The 26304-nt window shown below is 41.0% G+C and overlaps 1 long non-coding RNA gene across 1 annotated transcript in view; it reads left to right on the top strand.

Annotated features, from left to right (window-relative positions):
• LOC140462066 (uncharacterized) overlaps positions 1–21153 on the top strand; it is a 44340-nt gene extending 23187 nt beyond the window's left edge. The window contains exons 2-3 of the long non-coding RNA XR_011954529.1: positions 12224–12350; positions 16511–21153. This is a non-coding gene — a long non-coding RNA (uncharacterized lncRNA). The remainder of the gene's footprint in view (positions 1–12223; positions 12351–16510) is intronic.
• Positions 21154–26304: the final 5151 nt, after the last annotated feature.

The following is a 26304-nucleotide window of genomic DNA, read 5'->3' as shown; positions in this document are numbered from 1 at the left end:
ACACTTAACAAATTCCTCTCCATCTAAACCCTTAACACAATGGCAGTCACAGTCTATGTTTGGAAAGTTAAAATCCCCTACCATAATCACCCTATTATTCTTACAGATAACTGAGATCTCCTTACAAATTTGTTTCTCAATTTCCCGCTGACTATTAGGGGGTCTATAATACAATCCCAATTAGGTGATCATCCTTTTCTTATTTCTCAGTTCCACCCAAATTACTTCCCTGGATGTATTTCCGGGAATATCCTCCCTCAGTACAGCTGCAATGCTATCCCTTATCAGAAACACCACTCTCCCTCCTCTCTTGCCTCCCTTTCTATCCTTCCTGTAGCATTTGTATCCTGGAACATTAAGCTGCCAGTCCTGTCCATCCCGGAGCCGTGTTTCTGTAATTGCTATGATATCCCAGTCGCATGATCCTAACCATGCTCTGAGTTCATCTGCCTTCCCTGTTAGGCCCCTTGCATTGAAATAAATGCAGTCTAATTCATTAGTTTTACCTTGTTCTCTGTTTTGTCCCTGTCTGCCCTGACTGTTTGGCTCACTTCTGTTCTCAGCTGTACCAGTCTCAGATTGAAATCTTTTCTCACTATCTCCCTAGGTCCCACCCCCCCCCCCCCCCCCACTTTACTAGTTTAAATCCTCCTGAGCAGCTCTAGCAAATCTCCCTGCCAGTATATTAGTTCCCTTCCAATTTAGGTGCAATCTGTCCTTCTTTTACAGGTCACTTCTGTCCCAAAAGAGATTCCAATGATCCAAAAATGTGAATCCTTCTCCCATACACCAGCTCCTCAGCCATGCATTCATCTGCTCTATCCTCCTATTCCTGCCCTCACTAGCTCGTAGCACTGGGAGTAATCCAGATATTACTACTCTCGAGGGCCTCCTTTTTAAATTCCTGCCTAACTTTCTATATTCTCCCTTCAGAATCTCAACCATTTCCCTTCCTATGTCGTCGGTTCCAATGTGGACAATGACCTCCTGCTGGCCCCTGTCCCCTGTGAGAACATTCTGCACCCTCTCAGAGACATCCTTGATCCTGGCATCAGCAAAGCAACACACCATTCAGATTTTTCACTGCTGGCCACAGAAACTGTACCGTGGACTTGGGAGTCCCCTAACACAATCGATCACTTGGAACCCGATGCACCTCTCATTACATTCGAGCCAGTCTCAGTACCAGAAACTTGGCAGTTCATGCTATATTTCCCTAAGAATCCATCACCCCTACATTTTCCAAAACATCATACTTGTTTGAAATGGGTATATCCACAGAAGATTCCTGCACTAGCTGCCTACCTCTCTTATCTTTCCTGCAGTTAACCCATCAATGTGACTGTATCTGAGACTTTCAACCCTTCCTATAACTGCCATCCATCACCCCCTTGCTCTTGTAAATTCCTCATTGCCTGTAACTGACTCTCCAGCCGATCGATTCGATCAGATAGGATTCACAACCAATGGCATTTATTGCAGATATAATCCTCAGTAACACATAAACTCTCCCTAAACTCCCACATCTGACAAGAAGAGCATATCACTCTGCTAAAAGCCATTTTTGCTTCTTCCAATCTGCAGACTCAGAAAATAGCACTGTCTTATTCCTGAAAGAAAAGATGAATGACTCAAAAAATAGACCGAACTAAAATGAAAATAAAATACAAACTAAAGAAAATGATATTGAAAACTAAAGATTTGTCCTTATTAAAGAATGTAATCAGAGAGATTGAGAGTTTGGATTTACAATGAGAAATCTTCAAAAATCTTTCAGCAGAAGGTCTTTTAGAGAATAAAGTCAACTGACAAGAATTACAATATCTACCAGCACCTAATCTATGCTCAGTTCCAATGGTATGATTTATTGCATTAGCACAAGGCAGCCTGTGGAGAATTAATGAAAACTCAATTTAAAATCCATACCTCAAATAAACATAGCCTGGCCAACAGCGAACTCCTCAACATCCTGCTGTAGAAAACCATCCCGCACACACTCCAGAAACTCATCCTCCACAGTTTTTGTGATCAGCCTGGATCCTCAGTCTGGATAAAGATGATAACTATGTTTAGCCATGCTGGAAGCTTCCCTCATCTACTGACCAATATCATGCCCAACATTGTCATTACTATTTGTGGCAAAAGTGACAAAAATTGATTCATTAGCTGTTCAGGTATGTTTGTTTTTTTGCAAATCCATTCAGGGATGTGAGACCCACCGGCCAGGCCAGCATTTATTGCCCATCCCTAGTTGTAATATATCACACTAACTCAGTTTCTAAAATTCACTCATGGGATGTGAGTCTTGCTGGCTGGACCAACATTTATTCTCCAATCCTAGTTGCCTTCTTGAATAACTGAAGTTTATTTAATGGAGGTATCCCCACAATGTAGCCATGAGTTTGACTCAGCGACATTGAAGGAAGCAATATATATTGACAGAGATGGTGATTGACTTAAAGTGTCCTGAACTGCTGTGCTCTTCCAGCACCACTAATCCAGAATCTGGTTTCCAGCATCTGCAGTCATTGTTTTTACCTTAAAGTGTAACTTGCACATGCCAATGGATCCATCATCTGTTATCCTTGTTCTTCTACATGATAGAGTTCAGAGGTTTAGAAGGTGCTGTCTGAAAAGCGGTGGTGAATTTCTGAGCGTATCTTGTAGATAGTACACACTGCTGCTGTAGAGATCAGTGTTGGAGGGAGTGAAAGTTTGTGGATGTGGTGATAATCAATCAGGCTGCTTTGTCTTGGAAAGTGTCAAGCTTCTTGAGTGCTGTTAGAGCTGTGCACATCCAGGTAAATAGAAATATTGTATCACATTCCCAACTTGTGCCTTATGGATGATGGGCAGGCTTTGGGAGTCAGGAGGCTTGGCATAAGCTAATTGTGTAGTATCAGGAGCATTGCCTAAATGTGATTCTCACTACGTTAAGGCTGTTGCTTGACTAATCTGTGGGAAACTTCTCATATTTTGGAATGAAGCTCTGGATGTTAGGAAAGAGTACCTATCTAGGTTCAGAGGACTGGCATTGCTATTGTTGTTCCTGGTGCTTAGCATGTGTTGGTACCCATCCCAATTTTGAATTTCTGAGGCAGTTTTGTACAGATAAATGAAGGATCAACCACATATTTCACTCGGTTTGGAGTCACGTATTGGCCAGGCCAGACAATTGTTTTCCAAAATTCAGCAAAGGTTGTTCTGTGGTCCTTTCAAATCGATCTTTTTAAAATAATTTAAGTTTCACCAACTGCCATCAAGAATGTTTAACCCATGTTACCCTGGACATTAACCCATGTCTCTAGCTTAGTGACCTGGTCAAATTGCCAAATAATCATGACCTGCCCAAATCCCAGGAATATTTGAACATTTCAAACATATTACAATATTAGGAGAAAGTGAGGACTGTAGATGTGGGAGAGTCAGAGTCGGAAAGACAATTTGGGCATAAGCCCTTCATCAGGAATGCCCGAAACGTTGACTGTCCTGCTCCTTGGATGCTGCCTGACTTGCTGTCCATTTCGAACACTACGTATTACAATATTTTGAAAGTTTCCACTTGTATGTAAGTATGTGTATCTATATACTTCATACTGATATTATATTTCAAAACACAGTATCATAAATACTAAAATAATCATAAGATAGATTGGTTATTACTGTAAACTTCTATTACAAGAATAAGTTCAATCTATTTAATTTTAGCCATGAGTAAACCCAAGTGTGTCAAAAGCTATATGTTTCAAGAATCAAATTCCCCTTATATAACTGAGAGTTGTTGTTGTAAGTTCTAATTTTCATATAAGTTTACAATAAATGCTGAAATGTACAACAAAATAACAGAATGACAAAAAGCTGTGTAAATTGTAATGATTTTCTGTAAAGAATAGGCCAGATTGATAGAACCGTGATCCTGACGGGTAGTTTTTCATACCACATCATCGGCAAAACCAGTCTGTCGACTCTGACATCTATGGGCTGGTGCCTACATTGCAGGATTTGTTCCACAGATTAGCCAAGCAGTAGCCCTGATATATTCACAGAATTATATGCCACCAATGCCTCAGACCTCACTGTCATTATAAGTTTGAAGGGAAAGTCGTGGAAAGATTCAGTAGATCTGTAGCTATCCACTGTGAGAGAAACAGTGTTGATCTTTTGAATTGAAACTTACTTCTTTAGAACTGATGGAAGGTAGAAGATGTGATGATCTGAGATCAAGGAAGTGAGTTACCCTGTTTATCCATATCATCATTTTGGTAGTCTACCAAAGCAGTGGAATTAACTTTCTGAGCTTGAAACCTTTATGTGCATTGGGAAATGAAATCAAGCATAATGGCAGAGGAATTGCGAATTTGTCTGAAACACACAGGAAAATGGGAAATCAATAAAGCTGGAAGCAGTCAGCAGCTCAGGCAGCGTCTTTGGTGGGGGGGGAAGAGAGAGAGAGGGAGAGAGAGAGAGAGAAAGACAAAAATAGAGAGAGAGAGAGAGAGAGAGAGAGCGAGGCAAAGTGGATCACCTCAACATGGAGGTGAAGACTTGTAAGTGGTATAAAATGTGTGCGGCATGGTGGCACAGTGGTTAGCACTGCTGCCTCACAGCGCCAGAGACCCGGGTTCAATTCCCGCCTCAGGCGACTGACTGTGTGGAGTTTGCACGTTCTCCCCGTGTCTGCGTGGGTTTCCTCCGGGTGCTCTGGTTTCCTCCCACAGTCCAAAGATGTGTTAGGTAAGGGGCAGATGTAGGGGTATGAGTGGGTTGCGCTTCGGCGGGGTGGTGTGGTCTTGTTGTGCCGAAGGGCCTGTTTCCACACTGTAAGTAATCTAATCTAAAAAAATATATATTGTGGTCACAGTTGCCAGGTCATCGTTGCAGAGGGGGATTCCATCCACTGGCTGAGCTGCAGAAATAGCTCATTAAAAAGGTCACACAAATCTATATTGGGCTGTTTTGTAAGATGTTGCTCTGAAAGTTTCATGGGTTGACCCTTAAACTACCCTCTGGGCAATTAGGGGTGTGCATTAAATGCTGGTCTCGCCAGTGGGGTCCACATCCTGTAAACAAATAAAATAATATTCCATGATTATACTGAAGACTTGTGCTCCAGAACTTGCCATTCTCCTAGCTCAGCTGTCCTATTATAGCTACAGACTCTGAATCTATCTGCCAATTTGTAATAACACTGGATTAGTAATAGAGAAGCCTCAGGCTAAAGTTGTGGGGATGTAGGTTCAAACACCACCATGGCAGTTGGCAGAAATTTAAATTCAATGAATAAAAGGAAAACTTCAGAATTAAAAGTTTGTTTCAATTGTGACCGCTGTAACAGCCTGTGAGGTTTACTAATGTGATGTATAGTAAAGAAATCTGCTGTCCTTACCTGAGCTGGCCAAGATATGACTTGAAACCCATAAACAATGTCTTGACTCTTAACTGTCCTCAGAAATGATCTATCAAGCTATTCAGTTCAGGAGCATTAGGGCCAAGGGAAAAGAAAACAGAGGCTTGCTTGTGGCAACCACTTCCCAGCAAAAATAAAGTTTGGTGAGCATCAAAATCCTATTAAACAACACCGATTTGAGTGCCTAATTGCCTCTTGGATGAATGTTTCTGTTTGTTTTAATGCTATTTCCTAATAAATTATTCAAAATATCTTATGTGCAGTAACTGAACATTAGCTGCAAATGATCTATGAATTGATATTCTGCTTGTCCCAAATGGAAGTCTTTGTAAAGAATTCTGTATCCTTCACCATTTAATGAGATTAAAGTCTTTTTATAGTCATGTAGTTACAGTGCTAATTCTCCCAAAACAATCACAGTTCACGTTAACACATTTGAGATTTTAAAATGCTGAGGTCAAAAAGAGTACCGTATTAGTTTTACATCATTGTCTGGACCAGGAACTGGAGACCTACTGGAAAATCTTATCCGGTCTCTGACATAGACCTCATTAGGCCTTTAATTCATTGCGTGCCAGCCACTTATGACAAATGGCCTGCTGCAAGCTATTCCTACTACCACCCAACACCATCCACTCTGTCCCAAACCCCACCACCTCTCTACCCATCTTACAACCTGCTTCTGAAAAAATGAGCTCATTGTAAAATGAAGTTGAGGAACTGTTAGGCTGGCCAGCACCACTATTTTTAATACCTCTCCATATCCATTCCCAATCTCAGCAATGCCTAAAAGTTTAAACCATAATTTTAGCCCAATATTGGCTGCTAAACGTATAGCAATTAATAATAGGAACATATGACAATTTAAGATTTTATACACAATGGACTCATACGAAGCAGCACCATAAAAGCTGATTGCTTTATAGTAATATATCAAATTAGAAAATAATGTTGAAGATGTAACCCTGATTATCTGGGTTACGAAAGTTCCTGGCAATATGACTCAAGAGGCTTAATCTATGTCTTTTGGTAATTGAAATGAATTAGTGTTCTGCTCCCAATCATACATTTGCTGGTTGAGGTCATCTCTGACACAATCTCATACATATCTATTTTAATGATCCTTTGCGAGCATAGATCATACAGAATAATCACCTTCAAACACACCAAGGGTGATTTTCATATGGCTGTACTGGAAAATGGGCCAAATATAACATTCCTTTGAAATATCTTCTGCCTGCTGGCTACTCAAGCCTCATCTGACATTATTCACAAATAGATCATGAAGCAAGCAGCCAGACTCCTGACTGAAAATGAATAGGAGCTTTATTTAACCATTTAAATCAGAGTCCCATGCCTGTTTGATACATTTCTGTCCCTGCTATGGAATAACCCTTAAAGCAACAACTGCAACCTATTCTAAAAGCATTAGGTTTAAAATAAAAATATTTAAATTGTAGACCAAAGGTTCATTTTCTTCATTGCGTTAGAGAATTCTTTGGCTGACATCCAGGCCCTGTACTTACACTTGGATCATGTTCCCTGTCAGTTCGTAGCCGCACATGGGTTGTATAGTGATTGTAACAAAGTCAGCCATTTTGACCAAAAGAATAAAAACCAAAAGAACTGCAAATCAAAAACAAGAACAGAAGTTGCTGGAAAATACTGGAAAATCTGCTGGAAAATCAGCAGATTTGGGAGCATCTGTGAAGTGAAATGAGAGTTAATGTTGCGGGGTCCAGTGACCCTTCCTGATTTCTCTGCACAGATGCTGCCAGACGTGCTGAGTTTTTCCAGCAATTTCTGATTTTGGACATCATAGAATGTAAGTTCCCTGACTGGGGCTGTTATTCTGGACAGGTAAGTACAGGAGTGTCAGGTATCCTGTTCATTCCAAGACCTGGCTCTGAGGGAACTGGATCAGTGTGAAGGATTGTCCACATGTAAATAAAGTGTGACTTGGAGGTGGGATACCTGCCTCTGTGGAGATATCTCAGGTTGGACGGTCTATCAACTTGGCAAAAGGCCTAATCAATTGCCCCAAGCAAGTAAGTTGCATTCACAGTTCACCAGTTACCTGCTAAGTTGGGCCTCCCACAAAAATGGTTATGGTCCCTTGCCGAAATAAGTAGGTAGATGGGATGAATATAACATGTTGCATTTTCCTGATTAATATATACAGCCCCTCTATTTTATGTACAGCTACATAAAAGATTGTAAGACTTTGGATCATGTGAAATAGTAGCTGGAGTGGGTCATTCAGCCTATCAAACATGCTCTACTATTCAATAAGGTCGTGGCTGATTTGCACGTGGCCTTAATTCCATTTTCCTGCCTACCTCCCATACTCTTAACTTTGTTCTAGATTGAAAATATGTCTAACTCAACTCCATATGATGATATTGTGTAGGGGTGAATAAAAATACAACTCTGGTCAAAAAATCTGCAGATCATTCACTATCTACTAAGACAGGAGTCAAGATTAAAGGTGCAGCCCTCATGACATATACTTTTAAAAACTATATAGGGATATTTTGACCAGAATTTCTGAAGATAATTTTTCAGAGCCGCATACACTCAAACTCATGAATGTTTACAGCAGAGTAGGAGGCCATGTGGCAAATTGTGTGTGTGCTGGTCAACAAACATCTGACTAATCCCATTTTCTAGCTCTTAGCTTCCAGGGCCATGAGCATGACATTACAAGTAAATATCCAAAAACTGTTTAAATATTGTGGGAGTTTCTAACTCAAGCACCCTTTCAGGCATTGATTTCCAAACTGCCATCACCCTCTGAGTGAAAATAAGATTTTCTCAACTGTCTTATGAGGTTTCTACATCTTTATATAAATTTATGTCCCCTAGGTTTTGACCCCTCTACCAATGGAAAATGTTCTTTCTTATTCACTCTAGCTACGCCCCACGAAATGTTATGCACCTCCACCAGCTTCCCCCTCAATCTCCACTGCTCAAGAAAATCAACCGCAGCCTATCCAATCTTTCCTTCTAGCTCAAAACCTCCAGCTCAGGCAGCATCCTGGTAAATCTCCTCCGCACATTATCTCGTGCAATCACTTCCTTCCTCTAATGTGGTGACCAGAACTGCAAGTAGGACTTCATTTGTAATTTAATCACTGTTTTATCATAGTTCAAGCATAACCTCATTGTTCTTGTATTTTATGCCTTGGCTAATAAATGCAAATGACCCATATTCTTAATATCTGTATCTACCCTACTTTCAGGCACCTGTGGATACTCCCACCAAGGTTATTTTAATTTCCACTACTTTCCAGGGTCCTACATTTATAGTGTAATCCCTTGTTTTTTCAGCCCTACAAATTCTAATCTCACATTTTTCCAGGTTAATTTCCATTTGACTACCGCTCTATCCAGTTGACCAGTCCTTTAATATCCTCCTGCAGTTTACAATTATCTTCCACACTATTTAGCACACTGCCAATTTTTGTGCCATCTGCAAATTTCTTGATCATACCCCCAATATTTAAGTCCAAGTCATTAATACACACCACAAAGAGCAAGAGTCCCCGTCACTAAGCCCTGTCAATTCCCTTTGAAAACAGACTTCTCGTCACAAAACTCCCTTTATCATCAATCGCAACTTGCTACCTCTCACCAACTTTGAATCCAATGCACTACTTTGTCATGGGTCCAAGTGCTCTTACTTATTTGACCAGTCTCCTATGAAGGATTTTTATCCATGTAGAGCATATCAAGTGCATTACCCTCATCAATGCACCAGGTTCCCTCCTCAAAAAGATTCATTCAATTTCGTCAAACACGACTATCCCAAATAAATCCATGCTAACTATCTCTTATTAATCTGTGCCTCTCCACGTGCCAATATATTAGATTAAATTACCTACAGTTTGGAAATAGGCCATTTGGCCCAAACAGTCCACACTGACCCTCCAAAGAGCAACCCACTCAGACCCAATTCCCCAACTGACACTGTGAGCAATTTAACATGGCCAATTCACCTGACCTGCACATCTTTGGATTGCAGGAGGAAACTCACACAGACACAGGGAGAATATGCAAACTCCACACAGACAGTCACCCAAGGCTGGAATCAAACCCAGGGCCCTGGTGCTGTGAGGCAGCAGTGCTAACCACGGAGCCACCGTGACTCTCAGAATTCTATCATTCAACTTCCTCACCACTGAGTTAGGCTGATTAGGCTTAATTTCCCGGTTTATCCCTTCCTCCCTTTTTTAACAGTCCTTTGGCACCTCATTTGTGGCCAGAGAGGATTTAGAAATTATTGCCAGGGTCTCTGATATCTCCTCTCTTGTTTTCCTGAATAATTTATGATTAATCTCATCTGAGCCTGCAGATTTATCCAGTTCTAAGGTCGTTAAATGTACCAGAGACGAGTCCCCTGCCCACACAAACATACACACACATGCATTAACTTATTGTAACGTTTCACAATCCATGATCCCAATGCCAATACCAACATGGTCCTTTACCATTGTGCTGGGTGACACAAAGTATTCATTGCAGAGTCCATCCATGTCTTCTGGGTCCCGAGACAGGTTACCTCAAATAGGTAAAAACAATGACTGCAGATGCTGGAAACCAGATTCTGGATTAGTGGTGCTGGAAGAGCACAGCAGTGCAGGTAGCATCCAAGGAGCAGTGGCCCTGTTCTTTTCCTAGATATCCCACTTGCTCTTTACATATTTAAAAATTCTCATTCTGGTTTTACTTTATTCTATCTGCCAATGTTTTCTGAAGCTTTCATTCTCTTTCCTAGTTTCTCTGTTAAGATACAACCCCCGCCCCCCCACACACACACACACACTTTTTGTACTCCTCCTGGGGCTCTGGTGCACTGAGCACCAAGTGTCTGCTGTAAGTTTCACATTCTTTTCTAAAGCTTAAACTTTATGTCCCCTGACATCCAGGCTTCTTTATCCTTTGTGACACCCTTTGTCTTTATACAATCATATCAACCTTGCATTCTTGGTTTCCTCTTTGAATGCCTTCTACTGCTTTGACACAGTTCTAGCTACAAGTAGCTGCTTCCAGTCAACTTGGACCCAACTTTGTTAAAGTAGCCTTTCCCCAGTTTAGAACTTTTATTAAAATCGAAAGAACTGTGGATGCTGTAGATCAGAAACAAAAACGGAAATTGCTGGAAAAACTCAGCAAGTCTGGCAGCATCTGAGGAGAGAAATCAGCAATTATCATCTTGGTTCAAGTGACCCTTCCTCAGAACTTTTATTTCCAGTCTATCCTTATCCTTAGAGTTATGATCACATTTCCAAAATGATCCCCCATTGATAGGTATTTTACTGGCCGGGGGGTCATTTCTGAATATTTTGCCCAGAACTGCCCCCTTTCTTGTTGGGCTTTCTTCATACTGGCCAAAAAAGGTTGTCCTGGATTCAATGCAAGTGTTTTGTTCTCTCCTCTGCCTCACACACTGTAACTATCTCAGTATTAGGGTAGTTAAAATCCTCCGCTATTATGGCCTTCTTGTTCTATTACAAAAATAGAAATTGCTGGAGAAATTCAGCTGGTTTCTCCATGGAAAGAGGGAAAAAGTTAACTTTAACTTTTCGAGTCCAGTGACCCTTCTTCAGAACTGTTAACTCTATTTTATCTCTACAGATACTGTAAGATCTATTGAGTTTCTCCAGCAATTTCTGTTTTTATTTCAGATTTTCAGCATCTGCTGTTCTTTATTTTACAATTCATCTACTTCTCTGAAACTTGATGACATATTTGACCCTCTATGTCTCCCTGACTGTTTGGGAGTGTGTAATATACACTTAGCAGTGTGCTTGCAGTTTTTGTGCTTTTTCACTCTTATCCGTATGGTATAATTTCATGATCTTTCCAAGATTTCATTTGTTCTCACTGCTATTGGTGGTTCTTTGTTCTATATTGCAACATGGTATTGTTTAAAATGTGAATTCATCAAAAGGCACTTAGAACATCTCAACATGACTTATGAAATGTTTTTTATTGTGGATACTGGGTGAAATTGAATTGAGGATGTAAATATAAAGGGTGATTGGTGAAGTGGTATGAGTTAGTTTGTAGAGTCTATGGTGAAGTGACATTGGAGCTGTAAAGGGCCATGAAGGTGGGTAGAGGAGTTTACATTGGCAAAGGTTTGACTGGCTTCAGTTCTGAGGTTTTGAGTTGGCAAGAATAGGGCAAGGGGAGTGTGTGATGGGTTGAGAGGATGTGAGAGGTTAGGCTTGGAGGGAAATTTTTGATTTTTTTAATGGTCTTTCTCTGCAAATGGCAGTTCCTGCATCTACCTCCAAAGTCTTTCTAAAAGCAGTTGATCTGCCTTCTGCTAACAACTGCCCAAAACCTCCAGCTCCATCCACAAAACTCATATTAGAACATCTAGATCACTTTCTCCCATTATCAGATTGGCTGAGTCAAGGCTGTTCCCAGCTTGGTGTCTAATACCCACCAGCCAAAATTCAGGCCAGGAATTCAAAGTATTGTTCAAGAAAATTCTTGAAATACCCTGGCATAACACAACCACAGAGATACCCTCTGAGGTTTAATGATTTTAGTTATCAAGAAATTTATCTTTATGTCGGTGGATTTAAATTCCCAAACATTAATTGTGTGATAGCATACAAAACCAGATGTTGCTGGAAAAGGTCAGCAGGTATGGCAGCACCTATGGAGAGAAATCAGAGTTCACATTTTGGGTCCAGTAACCCTTCTTCAGAACCTCCACATGTTCTGTGATAGTAAAACCTGAGCGGTAGAAATAGTATCTCTCTGTGACCTGAACTGATTATTTATATATTTCATCAACAGGCAAACAGCAAATTACATTTATACACTTTTAACATGAAAAGACATCCCAAGGCTCTTGGAAGGGAAGCTACAAAGCAGAATTTGACATCTATCCACGTGCAGTGATACCAAGGCAGATGGCCTTAAGGTTAGTTCAAAGAGTAAATTTCAAAGAACAGGTTAAGGGAGAAAAAAGTGGGGAGTAGGAAGATAGAGAGTTTAAAAAGAGAATTCCAAAGCTTTGGAGCTGTGAAGCCAAAGGCAGAATCATCAATAATGTGAGTGATTTGCAGCTGGATTGTCTGTTATTCATTCATAGGATGTGGGCTTCACTGGCTGAGCGGGTACTAATTGCCCAGCCTTAATTGCACTTGGTAGTATGTCTTCTTGAACTGCTGCAATCCATTTGGTGCAGGTACAACCACAATACAGTTAGGGAGCGAGAGCTGGGCTATTGTAGGATTTGATAACAAGAATCAGGATTTTAGAATTTTGGTGTCACTTGACTGGGAGCCAATACAAGCCAGTGAGAACAGGATTAATGGATAAACAGGCAAGTAAGAATTTAGGCAGCAGAGCTTTTGCTAATCTCCTGTTTGCAGATGATAAAATGTGAGAGTTTGACCAGGTGAGCGTTGCAAAAGTCAAGACAAGTAAATTAAACTTGCATAGCAACAAATATGATTAAGTACCAAATGAATTAGCTTATCTTTACATAATATTATAAAATTAAATAATCCAAATAGTAAGGACTCAAATATTAGGTACTGATAAAGTGAATCTCTTGAAAACTATAGGGGGTGTGGGGACACGCTTAAGAAGAAATCAGGAGGGCAAATAGGGGATTACAAGATAGCCATGGCAGATAAGATTAAGGCTAACCAAAAGAGATTCTGCAAGTTCATTAAGAGCAAAAGAGCAACTAGGGAGAGGATAGGGCCCCTTATACATCACCATGATTGTTGGTGTGTGAAACCTACATGATCGTCTATGTGTGGAACCACAGGAGATGGGAGAGGTACTAAATGTATGTCTTGCATTAATTTTTTACTGTAGAGAAGGATATGAAGTCTAGGAAATGAGGGTAAATAAAAATTGATGTCTTGAAAACAGTCCACATTACAGAATAGCAAGTGCTGGAGGTCTTGAAAAACTTAATAGCGGATATACCTCTGGGGCCTGATCCAAGGATGATGTGGGAAGTAATAAAAGAAATTGCAGGGCTCCTAGCAGAGATATTTGTATCATCTGCAACCAAAAATGAGGTGCCAGAGGAGTGAAGGGTGGCTAATGTGCCTTTATTTAAGAAAGGTTGTAAGGTTGTAAGGAGAAGCTGGGGTACTATAGACCTGTGAGTCTGACATCAGTGATGGGTCAATTGTTGGAAGAGGTTCTGACAGATAGGGTTTACATGACTTTGTAGAGGGAAGGACTGATTAGGGATAGTCAGCATGGCTTTGTGCGTGGGAAATCATGTCTCACAAACTTGATTACATTTTTTGAGGACATAACTAAAAAGATTGAGGAGTGCAGAGCAGTAGATGTTATCTACATGGACTTTAGTAAAGCCTTTGATAAGGTTCTCCATGATAAACTGATTAGTAAAGTTAGATCATATCAGATTCAGGGAGAGCTTGCCAACTGATTACAAAATTGGCTTAATGGTAAGAGATAGAGAGTGGTGGTGGACAGTTGTTTTCAGACTGGAGGCCTGTGACCAGCAGTATTCCACAGGGATTGGTGCTGGGTCCATCTTTGTCTGGAATTTATATAAACAACTTGTATAAGAATTTAGGAGGCATGGTTAGTAATACATAGGCAGATGGCATAGTCGACAATAAAGAAGGCTACCTAAGAGTACAAAGGGATCTTGATCAATTGGGCCAATGGCCTGAACAGTGGCAGAAAGTGTTCACTTTGGATAAATGCAGGGTATTGCATTTTGGTAAAACAAACAAGGGCAGGAGTTATACTTTTAATGGTAGGGCCCTGGGTAGTGTTGTCAAACAGAGAGATGTAGGGGATCAGGTCTGTAGTTCTTTGAAATTTGCTTCACAGGTAGGGTAGTTATGAAGGCATTTAGCATGCCTTCATTGCTCAGAGCATTGAGTATAGGTGTTAGTACATTATGTCAATGTTGTACAGGCCACTTTTGGGGTACTGTGTACAGTTCTGGTCACCCTGCAAAAGGAAGGATATCATTAAATCGGAAATGGTTCAGAAAAGATTTATGAGGATGTTTCCAGGACTGCAGGGTTTGAGTTATGAGGACGGGCTGGATAGAATCAGAGAATCATACATTGAAGAAAGGCTTGAACTTTTTTCACGGAGTGTAGGAGGTTGAGAGGTGACTAATACAGGTTTATAAAAACATGATAGGGTGAATAGAGAAGGTGTATTTCCCTAGGTGGGTGAGTGTAAAACCATGGAGCAAATTTATGAGGTGAGAGGAGAAAGATTTAAAAGGGACCTGAGAGCTAACATTCGTGTATGGAATGAGCCGCCAAAAGACGTGGTGGATGCAGGTACGTTACAACATTCAAAAGACATTTGGACAGGCACGTGAATAGGAAAGGTATCAAGGGATATGGGCTAAACACAGTGAGGGGGATTAGTTTAGTTTGGGAAACTTGGTCAGTATGGATGAGTTGGATTGAAGGGCTTGTTTCCATGCTATATGACATTTTGACTCTTAACTCCTATCCTCATATTAGTTGTCTTGGTTGAATGAGGTAAGATTGTTTGGAATTTACATTGAGATTGTCAGCATTCTGATTTTTCTTCTTCTACTGTTACTTTCATGTCAGTTTTCAGTCAAGTTTACTACCTTCATCCATAAGTAATATCTACCAGTTTAATCTGACAATGATACCTGCTCAGTTCAAAGAAAATAATTCATACAGCAGCAATAAGTAAGAACAATAATTGTATATTTTATTATCATACATTGTCAGCAGATTCCTGGCTTAGACATGGCTACTTGCATTTTAATCTATATCTCCCAGGCCTACTCTCATGTGAATTTAAACTCCTGAAAGATGAGTTTACTTCAAAGCATTCATTACGCCAAAGTTCCCTAGTGGTATTACAGTCACCAATCCAAATATGACTGTGTATCTGCATATAAAATTCACAGTGAAGACAAATAGTTCATTGGGTATCCAGTGAAAAAAAATTCTACTGATCAAATGGAGCACTCACAGTAGGCAAAACTAGTAAGACTTACAAATGATACATAGTGGTCCAAAATGTCCAGTTATACCTCAACTCGGAGTTCCAGTATGTTTCAAATATGATTGGTTTTCTACATTTTCTTAACCTCTCGTCGTCAAAATATCAATCTCTCCTTATTCCTTCACCCTGCAAGTATACTGTAGTATTGTTACATTGTATCAGTTTTATTGCTCAGAATTTCAGTACATTTGTTCTCTGATACACCAGTGAAGGTGATCCTTGGATAAATGACAGGACTGCATTAGAGCTATTTTAATAAAAATCCTGTGTGCTTCATTGGCACTTCAAAGGTCTCTCCACAGACATTAAAGCTAGTGATTTCTGCTACCCTATGGACCCATTTGTTATCAATTGGGTCCAAACTGCACCAGCTGTTAAGAGTTCATTAAACATTTAAATGCACAGTTGATAAGTGTTTTGTCATTTCGTATGAGACCATTACAACCTGATAGATAGCCATGGAATCAAAAATATTTTATCATTTAGAGACCTATTGGTGCAGTAATGACAATTTATAATTGAAAGGGGATAAGAATCACTACATTTGAATAATCTTGCTGCTGCAGACTGTTTATTCTATTATGATCGTTTAGCACTGAAGACAGTTGTCCTTTAAAGACAAAACATGTTGTAAGATTTACCAGAAAATTAATCATCCCGTCCCCTCCACCAACACCCCCAACAAACTTTGCTCTTATTGACAGCTTTAACTCATTCCCTACTAAAGACAAGAGGCTGATTTCTTTTTTATTATTGCTCTGTTGCAAGTCAGCAGTTGTGTGGCATTCAACCAAAACATTATATTGTCTCTTTTTAATGGTGATAGCACAGGATGTTTGCAGACTGCTGCAGTTGCTATGGAGAGAGTAAGACAAGTATCAGTGCAGCAGCACCTGGTGCTGCCATCACAATTATAATTACATTTAGAGCTTTGGCTTCTTTACTATCCATTTGGCAACACAATGTCGTTTAGCAGTGCAAGCTATTTTAGAATTGGTTTTGTTTTAACAAATTTAAATAGCTTGTAGAAACAAAAGGTCTTTGTGTAATTACCTCTTGTTTATTTATTTACAGCCTCTCCATAACTACAAATGAAACAGTCTCATATCCCTTGGCTCTGCGGCCATTTTCTCAACTAAAGGCAACCATCATTCTGGCATGGAGGTACTATATGGACCCGAAACAAATCTGTAAACACCGCACACATTAATTTAGTACCATTTATACAGCAGAATGCAACTGTGACTTCCTGCACATTACTCATGAAACTGCTTTGTATCAGCAGACAGAGATCATATAATGCTTCTAATTCAGCCTATCATTTGGCATTACTCCAATTCAAGAAGGCTTGGCCCTGAAAAAATGTCACTACAAGTTATCAGAACAAGTCGATTTTCATAACAATTTAGTGGCAGTTGTTACTAGAACCTAGTTTTCCTTCTGACAATGGTCCGTTTTTCAGACTGTTCTCATTATCATTTGGTAAGAAATTCCTTCTTGATTTCATGACATTCATCTGCCATATGGTCAGTAGAAGATCTATGTTTATGTGTCCAATCAAATTTTTTTTTAATGTTTGTCTGCCAAAAGTACTGTGGAGGACAATCAAGAAAAAAATCTTGCTATCCTATCCTGTTACACTAATTAGGGAGCTTACGAAGAGTACACCCTCCTCAAACATCTGTCCTTTCATGATTGGTTTGGTTGAACAAATACCTATTGTCAGGACATTGTGAAGTGCCAAATTGGTAGCTAAACCTTGTAGATGCTGGAAGCCATTTTCCAGGAAGTACTCCAAGTTCTGAAATACAGCCAACGTCAGGAGGTATCTTGGCTCAGGCAGAAATCCTGCTCCACTTAAATAGAACTCAACCAGAGGCTCAAATGGAAAGCTACAGAGGGTAATTAAAATGTCAAATTCAGTGCCACTGTTGTTCATACAGAGCGTATTTGTATTTTCAAAAGGCGGTTAAATAGTTCCTTGAAAGTGCAGCATACCAAAAATGTACTGAAGGTTTGTGGAATGAGTAAGAATGTATGATTAAGCTTGTAGCTCATGGAGAAAACATTTATATTAACTTGATGAACCAAACAATCAGTTTTTGTGCTGTAAACTTCCACAATTCTATATCGTAAATATGCTGTTGCATGCTATCAGCTCTAGGCAAACATGGCCTTGTGGCATTGAGTATAAACATTCACACATGCTCAATACTCGAAGCTCACAGAGCCTGCTGAAGTCACCACAGCTTGTGCAACGCAGTGGGGTTTGATTTCAGGAGCTGCATACAAATTCACTGGCTCACTTTATTGCATAAAGTGCTGGGAGCACAGTATATTGTGATGGCTCCTAGATAACCACCGTGACCAAATGTTAAAGTAAAAGCTTGTAGATAGAGGATATTTTTCCGGAGAAAGAAATGTAAAAGGGAGAACAGTGGCAGCACAGGATGTCTTCAGCTTTGTCCTGTTAATAGATAAGCATTAGTACCATGAAAGGAAAAGAGATATTGACTTAAGAGGATGATAGTAGTTTAGTGCTGCAGTAATGTTGGTACATGTCAAAACAATTTGCTTTTTGCAGCAATGAAGCTGGCATCTACTTTTGACATCATAGATGGAAAATATGCTCAAGTTCTAAAAGAGCTAGATTTTAGTTTTTTTAAAATATATTTTCTACATCTCTTGAAAGATCTCTTGAAAGATTCCCACAGTCCAAAAATGTGCAGGTTAGGTGAATTGGCCATGCTAAATTGCCCGTAGTGTTAGGTGAAGGGGTAATTGTACGGGAATGGGTTTGGGTGAGTTGCACTTCAGCGGGCCAGTGTGGACTTGTTGGGCCAAAGGGCCTGTTTCCACACTGTAAGTAATCTAATCTAAAAAGAACCTGAAATCTTGAGAAACCAGGCATAAGAGCAGTTTGTACCATCTTGCCTAACTCCATTTTTAAACATTCATTCATGGGATGTGGGTCTTGCTGGCTGGGCAATATGTATTGCCCATCCCTAATTGCCCTTGAGAAAATAGTGGTTAGCCTCCTTCTAAACCACTGTAGTCCATTTGGTGTAGGTACAGTCTCAATGCCTTTAGACAGGAGGTGCCAAGATGTTCACATAGTGATATTGAAGAAATGGCAATATGTTTCCAAGTCAGGAAGGTAAGTGGCTTGGAGGGGAATTTGCAGTTGGTGTATCCAAATGAATCTGCTGCCCTTGTCCTGGATGCTGCACATTACTTTCAAAACAGAAATGCCAAACCAATTTCGTGAAAAAGGAAAAATAGAAACAGCAATGAGAGTAGGTCATTCAGCTCTTTGCATCTGCTCCACATTTGATATGCTCATGGCTGATCACCAAATTTAGTTCCCACTTTCTCTTCATATGCTTCCATCTCTTTAGCCCTAAGAACTATGTCTACCTCCTTCTTGCAAACATGCCGTGTGTTGGTCTCAACCATTTTCTGTGGCAGAGAATTCAATGGGCTCACCACTCTATGTGCAAAGAAATTTCACCATCTCAGTCCTAAATGATCTACCCCATATCCTTAATCTGCGATCCCCAGTTTTGGACTCCTAGCTTATTAGTCTGTGTTTACCCAGTGTAGCCCTGTTAGAATTTTATACATTTCTGTGAGATTCCCCCCTTCATTTTTTAAAGGCCAGTGAATACAGTCCTAACCAATCCAATCTCTCTTCCTACCTCAGTCCTCACAATTTGGAGATGCCGGTATTGGACTGGGGTGTACAAACTTCAAAATCACACAACACCAGGTTAAAGTCCAACAGGTTTAATTAGAAACACCAGCTTTTGGAAACAACCACGTGATGAAGGAGCAACACTCTGAAAGTTAGTGCTTCCAATTAAACACATTGGACTATAACCTGGTGTTGTTTAATTTTTAACTTTGTACCTCAGTCCTACCATCCCAGGCGTCAGTTTAGAAAAACCCTCATTGCAGTTCCTCCAAAGCCAGGACATCCTTCCTCAGATAAGGAGACGAAGACCGCACACAATGTCAAGGAGTCTATATGAATGCACAATTCATGCTTCATTAATGATCTTGCCTTCATTGTAGAGTCAAACGTGAAATGTTTACTGGTGATTTTACTGTGTCCAGTTCCATCTATCACTCCTCTGATAGTGAAGCAGTACTTGCCAACTCACAGCGAGATCTGGATAACAGTTAAGCTACAGCTGACAAAAAACATTCAGGAAACACAAGTTAACCTTTATGTCTAATAATTGTAGCTAATGAACATTTCTAACAAGAAAAAGCCTGTCATCTCACCCAATTTTCTAAAGCACCATCATCAGTAGAATCCAGATCATTAGCATTCTGGAGTCATCCACTAAGCACAAGATGATTTGAATGAGGCATGGCAATAATTTGAGACTTATGTCCAGTGAGGAGCACCTCTGTGTCATAATTGCAAGGTTATTCCAGGGTCTTTAAGCACTTCCCAACATTCAGCAAGCCTTCCCCAAGCTAATCCCTCCCATCATAAAGATTGGTTAAAATCTATGTGCATTCTCAAATGAGTTACCCAGGTTTACTTTTTTTTTACAGCATCAGTGTACCACCCTCACCACTTACCTTCCCATCAATTTTTGTCTCCTGCAAACTTAGTGATGGTAGATTAATTCCCCATATCCAAGTCATTAATATATTGTAAATAATTGTGGCCCCAGCACTGATCCCTGTGACACTCTACTAGTTACAGATTATCAACCTGAAAATGCCCCTCATATCCAACACCACGGGCCTTTAGCTTATCAAATAGGCTTACTTGCAGTGATTCAACTTTATTAAATCCACTGCTTCTCCTTTATCTATCCTGCCTGTTACCTCCTCAAAGAATAGTAATAAATTGGTCAGGCATGATTTCCTCTACATGTAGCCATTCTGACTTTGCTTGATTACATCATTTATAATGTACTCTAACACCTTCTCAATGACAAATGTTAAGTTAACTGGCCTATCATTCTGTTTTTTTGTTTCCTTCCTTTATTTTTGAATAGGGGTGTTGCATTGGCAGTTTGTTGACTTTTCCAGACTCTAAGGATTCTTGGAGGATTAGTAGTCATGCATTTGTTACCTCTTAGCTCCTTCCTTTAATATCGTAAGATGCAACTTGTCAGATTCAGGGGACGTATTGGCCTTTAGCCCCATTAAATTTCCTAGTACTTTTTCTAGTGAAAGTTATGGTATTTATTTCCTCTCCCCATTTTGACATTTGATTGCTGGCATTTCTTGAATGCTATTAGGTAGGGTCTTCTACTGAAAAACTGAAGCAAAGTACTGATTCAATTTCTCCACCAATTCCTATTCTCCTTTAGCTTCTCATCAATCTATTCTCTACGTAACATATGACCATAAGACCATAAGGTATAAGGGCACAATTAGGCCATTCAGCCCATTGAGTCTGTTTCACCATTCAATAGATAATAGACAATAGCCAATATGTGCAGGAGTAGGCCATTCTGCCCTTCGAGCCTGCACCACCATTCAATATGATCATGGCTGATCATCCTTAATCAGTATCCTGTTCCTGCCTTATCTCCATAACCCTTGATTCCACTATCCTTGAGAGCTCGATCTAACTCTTTCTTAAATGAATCCAGACACTGGGCCTCCACTGCCCTCTGGGGCAGAGCATTCTTCACAGCCACCACTCTCTGGGTGAAGAAGTTTCTCCTCATCTCTGTCCTAAATGGTCTACCCCATATTTTTAAGCTGTGTCCTCTGGTTCGGCACTCACCCATCAGCGGAAACATGTTTCCTGCCTCCAGAGTGTCCAATCCTTTAATAATCTTATATGTCTCAATCAGATCCCCTCTCAGTCATCTAAACTCAAGGGTATACAAGCCCAGTCGCTCCAGTCTTTCAGCATAAGGTAGTCCCGCCATTCCAGGAATTGACCTCGTAAACCTACGCTGCACTCCCTCAATAGCCAGTATGTCTTTCCTCAAATTTGGAGACCAGAACGGCACACAATGCTCCAGGTGTGGTCTCACCAGGGCCCTGTACAGCTGCAGAAGAACCTCTTTGCTTCTATACTCAATCCCTCTTGTTATGAAGGCCAGCATACTATTAGCCTTCTTCACTACCTGCTGTACCTGCATGCTTACCTTCATTGACTGGTGTACAAGAACACCCAGATCTCTTTGTACTGCCCCTTTACCTAAATTGATTCCATTTAGGTAATAATCTGCCTTCCTGTTCTTGCCACCAAAGTGGATAAGCATACATTTATCCACATTAAACTGCATCTGCCATGCATCTGACCACTCACCTAACCTGTCCAGGTCACCCTGTAATCTCCTAACATCCTCCTCACATTTCACCCTGCCACCCAGCTTAGCATCATCAGCAAATTTGCTAACTTTATTACTAATACCATCTTCTATATCATTAATATATATTGTAAAAAGCTGCGGTCCCAGCACTGATCCCTGCGGTACCCCACTGCCACTGCCCGCCAGTCTGAAATGGAGTCGTTTATCACTACTCTTTGTTTCCTGTCAGCCAACCAACTTTCAATCCAAGTTAGTACTTTGCCCCCAATACCATGCACCCTAACTTTGCTCACTAACCGCCTATGTGGGACTTTATCAAAAGCTTTCTGAAAGTCCATCTACTGAATCTCCCTCGTCCATCTTCAGAGTTACATCCTCAAAAAATTCTAGAAGATTAGTCAAGCATGATTTCCCCTTCATAAATCCATGCTGACTCTGACCTATCCTGTTACTACTGTCCAGATGTGTCATAATTTCATCCTTTATAATAGACTCCAGCATCTTTCCCACCACTGAGGTCGGACTAACTGGCCTATAATTTCCTGCTTTCTCTCTCCCACCTTTCTTAAAAAGTGGTACAACATTAGCCATCCTCCAATCCGCAAGAACTGATCCCGAATCTATCAAACTCTGGAAAATAATCACCAACACATCCACGATTTCCTGAGCCACCTCCTTCAGTACCCTGGGATGTAGACCATCAGGCCCCAGGGACTTATCAACCTTCAGACCTAACAGTCTCTCCAACACCAATTCCTGGCAAATATAAATTCCCTTAAGTGCAGGTCCTTCAGCCACTGTTACCTCAGGGAGATTGCTTGTGTCTTCCCCAGTGAACACAGATCTGAATTAACAATTCATTTCTTCTGCCATTTCTTTGTTCCTCATAATATATTCCCCTGTTTCTGTCTTCATGGGCCCAATTTTAGTCTTAACCATTTTTTTGCCTTTCACATATCTAAAAAAGCTTTTACTATCCTCCTTTATATTTTTGGCCAGTTTACCTTCGTACCTCATTTTTTCTCTGCGTATTTCCTTCTTAGTAATCCTCTATTGTTCTTTAAAAGCTTCCCAGTCCTCCATTTTCCCACCTATCTTTGCTATGTTATACATTTTCTCTTTTAACTTTATATTTTTCTTAACTTCCCTCGTCAGCCACGGCATCCCATGCCTCCTCCTAGGATCTTTTTGGAATGAACTGATCCTGCATCTTCTGCATTATACACAAAAATATCCACCATTGTTCCTCCACTGTCATCCCTGCTAAGGTATTGCACCATTGAACTTTGGCCAGTTCCTCCCTCATAGCTCCATAGTTCCCTTTATTCAACAGAAATATTGTCACTTCCGATTGTACCCTCTCCCTCTCAAATTGCAGATTGAAGCTTATTGTATTATGGTCACTACTTCCCAATGGCTCCTTCACTTCGAGGTCTCTGATCAATTCTGGTTCGTTACACAATACCAGATCCAGAATTGCCTTCTCCCTGGTATGCACCAGCACCAGCTGTTCTAAGAATCCATCTCGGAGGCACTCCACAAAGTCTCTTTCTTGAGGTCCAATACCATCCTGATTCTCCCAGTCTACCTGCATGTTGAAATCCCCCATAACAACTGCAGTAACATCTTTGCGACAGGCCAATTTCAGCTCCTGATTCAACTTAAATCCGACATCCAGACTACTGTTTGGGGCCTGTAGATAATTCCCAAGAGGGTCTTTTTACCCTTAGTATTTCTCAGCTCTATCCACACTGACTCTGCATCCCCTGATTTAGGTCCCCCCGCAGAAGGGACTGAATATTATCCCTTACCAACATGGCCACCCCACCCCCTCTGATCGTCAGTCTGTCCTTACGAAAGCACGTGTAGCCTTGAATATTCATTTCCCAGGCCCTGTCCACTTGAAGCCATGTCTCAGTTATCCCCACAATATCGTATCTGCCAATTTCCAAAAGGGCCTCAAGCTCATCCATCTTATCTCTAATGCTTCGTGCATTCATGTATAGTATTTTTAATTTGTTACTGCCCTCACCCTTCCCATCAACTCCTATTTCACTCAACCTTACAGCATGATCCCTTTCTGAGTTTTCTGCCTTATTGATACAGTTATCTTTCTTGACTTCCCTTGTTCTAACTTTCCCTTCAATTTCCTTCTTAAACATCCAGTTTGTCCCCTCCCCCCCGCTACTTAGTTTAAACGTAGCTGTGTTGCAGTAGCAAACCTGCCTGCCAGAATGCAGGTCCCTAACCTATTAAGGTGCAAACTATCTCTCTTATATAATTTATGCTTACCGCAAAATATACCCCAGTGATCCAAGAATTTAAATCCTTGCTTCTTGCACCAGGTCCCCAGCCACACATTCAAGTCCATTATCTGTTTCTGGCCTCACCAGCCCAAGGAACTGGAAGCAAACCGGAGATAACCAGCCTGGAACTCCTGCTTTTCAGCCTTCTTCCTCGTTCTCCAAAGTCCCATTGTAGTATGTTCCTCCTCTTCTTCCCAACATCATTTGTGCCGACATGTACCACTACCTCTGGCTCTTCACCTTCGTCCTTGAGGATTTCCTGCACTCTGTCTGCGATGTCTTTAACCCTGGCACCAGGAAGGCAACACACCATCCTTAAGTCCCGCCTGCTGCCACAAAAACCCCGGTCAGTTCCTCTCACGATGGAGTCCCCTATTACCACGGCTCTGTGCGATGTCCGACTCTTCCGCTCTGCCTCCACGCCAACTTTTGATTGACAGACCTGGCCGCCTCGCGGACTGGCAGTGTCATCTGTCTCTACTGTTTCCAAAAGATTCAACTTGTTCCTGACAGGTACTTCCCCCGGGGTCTCTTGCACCTGTCTTCTCCCTGCCTTCCTCATCTTCTGCTCTCTTCTGGCATAGTAGATGTAATAACCTCGCTGAAGGTCTTGTCCAGAAAGATCTCGTTCTCTCGGATGTATCTAAGGTCCTCGAGTTCTTTCATCAGTGCTGCAATATGCTCTGTCAGTAGCTGAATGTGCACACACTTTCCACACTTATACGAGCCAGACACACCAGAGTCGTTGACCTCCCACATCAAGCACGTAGCACACTGAACCAGCTTGGCAGTCATGTCTTCACCCTCTTCAACTGTGGCATAATCACTTCATTCAGCCTCCTTGTCAAAGACTCCTGAGCTAAAGCCTCACTCTTCAATCCACAGGAACTTCCTTGGACCCTCTTTTTGGGGCAAGTCTGTGGACTTTTAATTTAGGTTAAAGGAGGAGGGTGGGGGGGGAGGCCCTACTTTGTAGGTCTAGAACACACCCACTCTAATAGCAATCACTTACCTTCCCGACTGGATTTGCGCTCCGACTTTACTTCCGCCCAGCTCCCGCCGTTCTCTGCTGTGAAAAGGTTCGATCATGGCTCACATGTTTCTCAACTCTATTCTCCTGCCTGCTCCTTTGATCCCCTTACTAATCAAGAATGTATATCTGTGTTAAAGACAGTCAATGAGGTGGCCTCCACAGCCTTCTGCAGCAATGAGCTTTGGCTGAAGTAATTACTCTTCACCTCAGTTCTATAAGGTCATGCCTTTACTCTAAAGCTGTTCCCCTGGGTGTTAGTCTCTCCAACTGGTGGAAACATCTTGTCCACGTCCACTCAGTATTTTGTAAGTTTCAATGAGATCCCCCTTTATCCTTCTAAGCTCCATTGAGTTCAGACTCAGACCCCTCAACTGCTACTCCTATGACAAGCCCTTCATTCCCGGGATCATTCTTTTGAACTTCCTCTGGCGCCCATCCAAGGCTTCCTTAGACACGGAACCCAAAACTGCTCATTATATTCCAAATGTGGCCTGACCAGATCCTTATACTGCTTCAGTAGTACATCCCTGTTCTTGTGTTCTAGCCTTCAAAATCAATGCTAATGTTGTATTTGACTTTCTAAATGCCACCTGAACCATCATGTCAATCTTAAGAGAATCCTGAACTAGAACTCCTAAGTCCCTTTATGTTTCAGATTTCTGAAGCCTTCCCCATTTATAAAATAGTCTACACCTTTATTCTTCCTATCAAAGTGCATAACCTCACAGTTTCCCACATTGTGTTCCATCTGCCACTTCTTTGTTCAGTCTCCTAGCCTGACCATTTCCTCTGCAGCCTGCCGGTTCCTCAACACTTCCTGTCTCTCCACTTGTCTTTGTATCATTATTGTCTGGTATTCTACTCAAATAGTAGAGAAGGGTGCTAGCCTGTACCTCATTTGATTTAATAAAACAACAAGCTGTGGATGCTGAAGATCTGAAACAAAAACAGAAACTGCTAGAGGAACTTAGCTGAGCTGACAGCATCTGTAGGGAGAAAGTGGAGTTAATGTTTTGAGTCCAATGACCCTTCTTCAGAACTGATAGTAATTAGGAAAAGGCGGTATATATGTTGATAACAAATGATAGAGGGAAAAAGAAGTGAGTGGATTAGTGGAGACTGAGCCCAGAGAGAGGAAGAGTCAGGTAGCTAAGGCCATGGTTGATAGTAAGCCAGGAAGGAAGAAAAGCTGATTATGGGACCATAAGTAGGTGAAAATAGGTTGACTGTGCT

Source organism: Chiloscyllium punctatum, chromosome 1, assembly GCF_047496795.1.
Source record: "Chiloscyllium punctatum isolate Juve2018m chromosome 1, sChiPun1.3, whole genome shotgun sequence".
In the NCBI taxonomy this organism is placed as follows: domain Eukaryota; kingdom Metazoa; phylum Chordata; class Chondrichthyes; order Orectolobiformes; family Hemiscylliidae; genus Chiloscyllium; species Chiloscyllium punctatum.
This window is presented reverse-complemented; position numbering and strand designations above follow the sequence as displayed.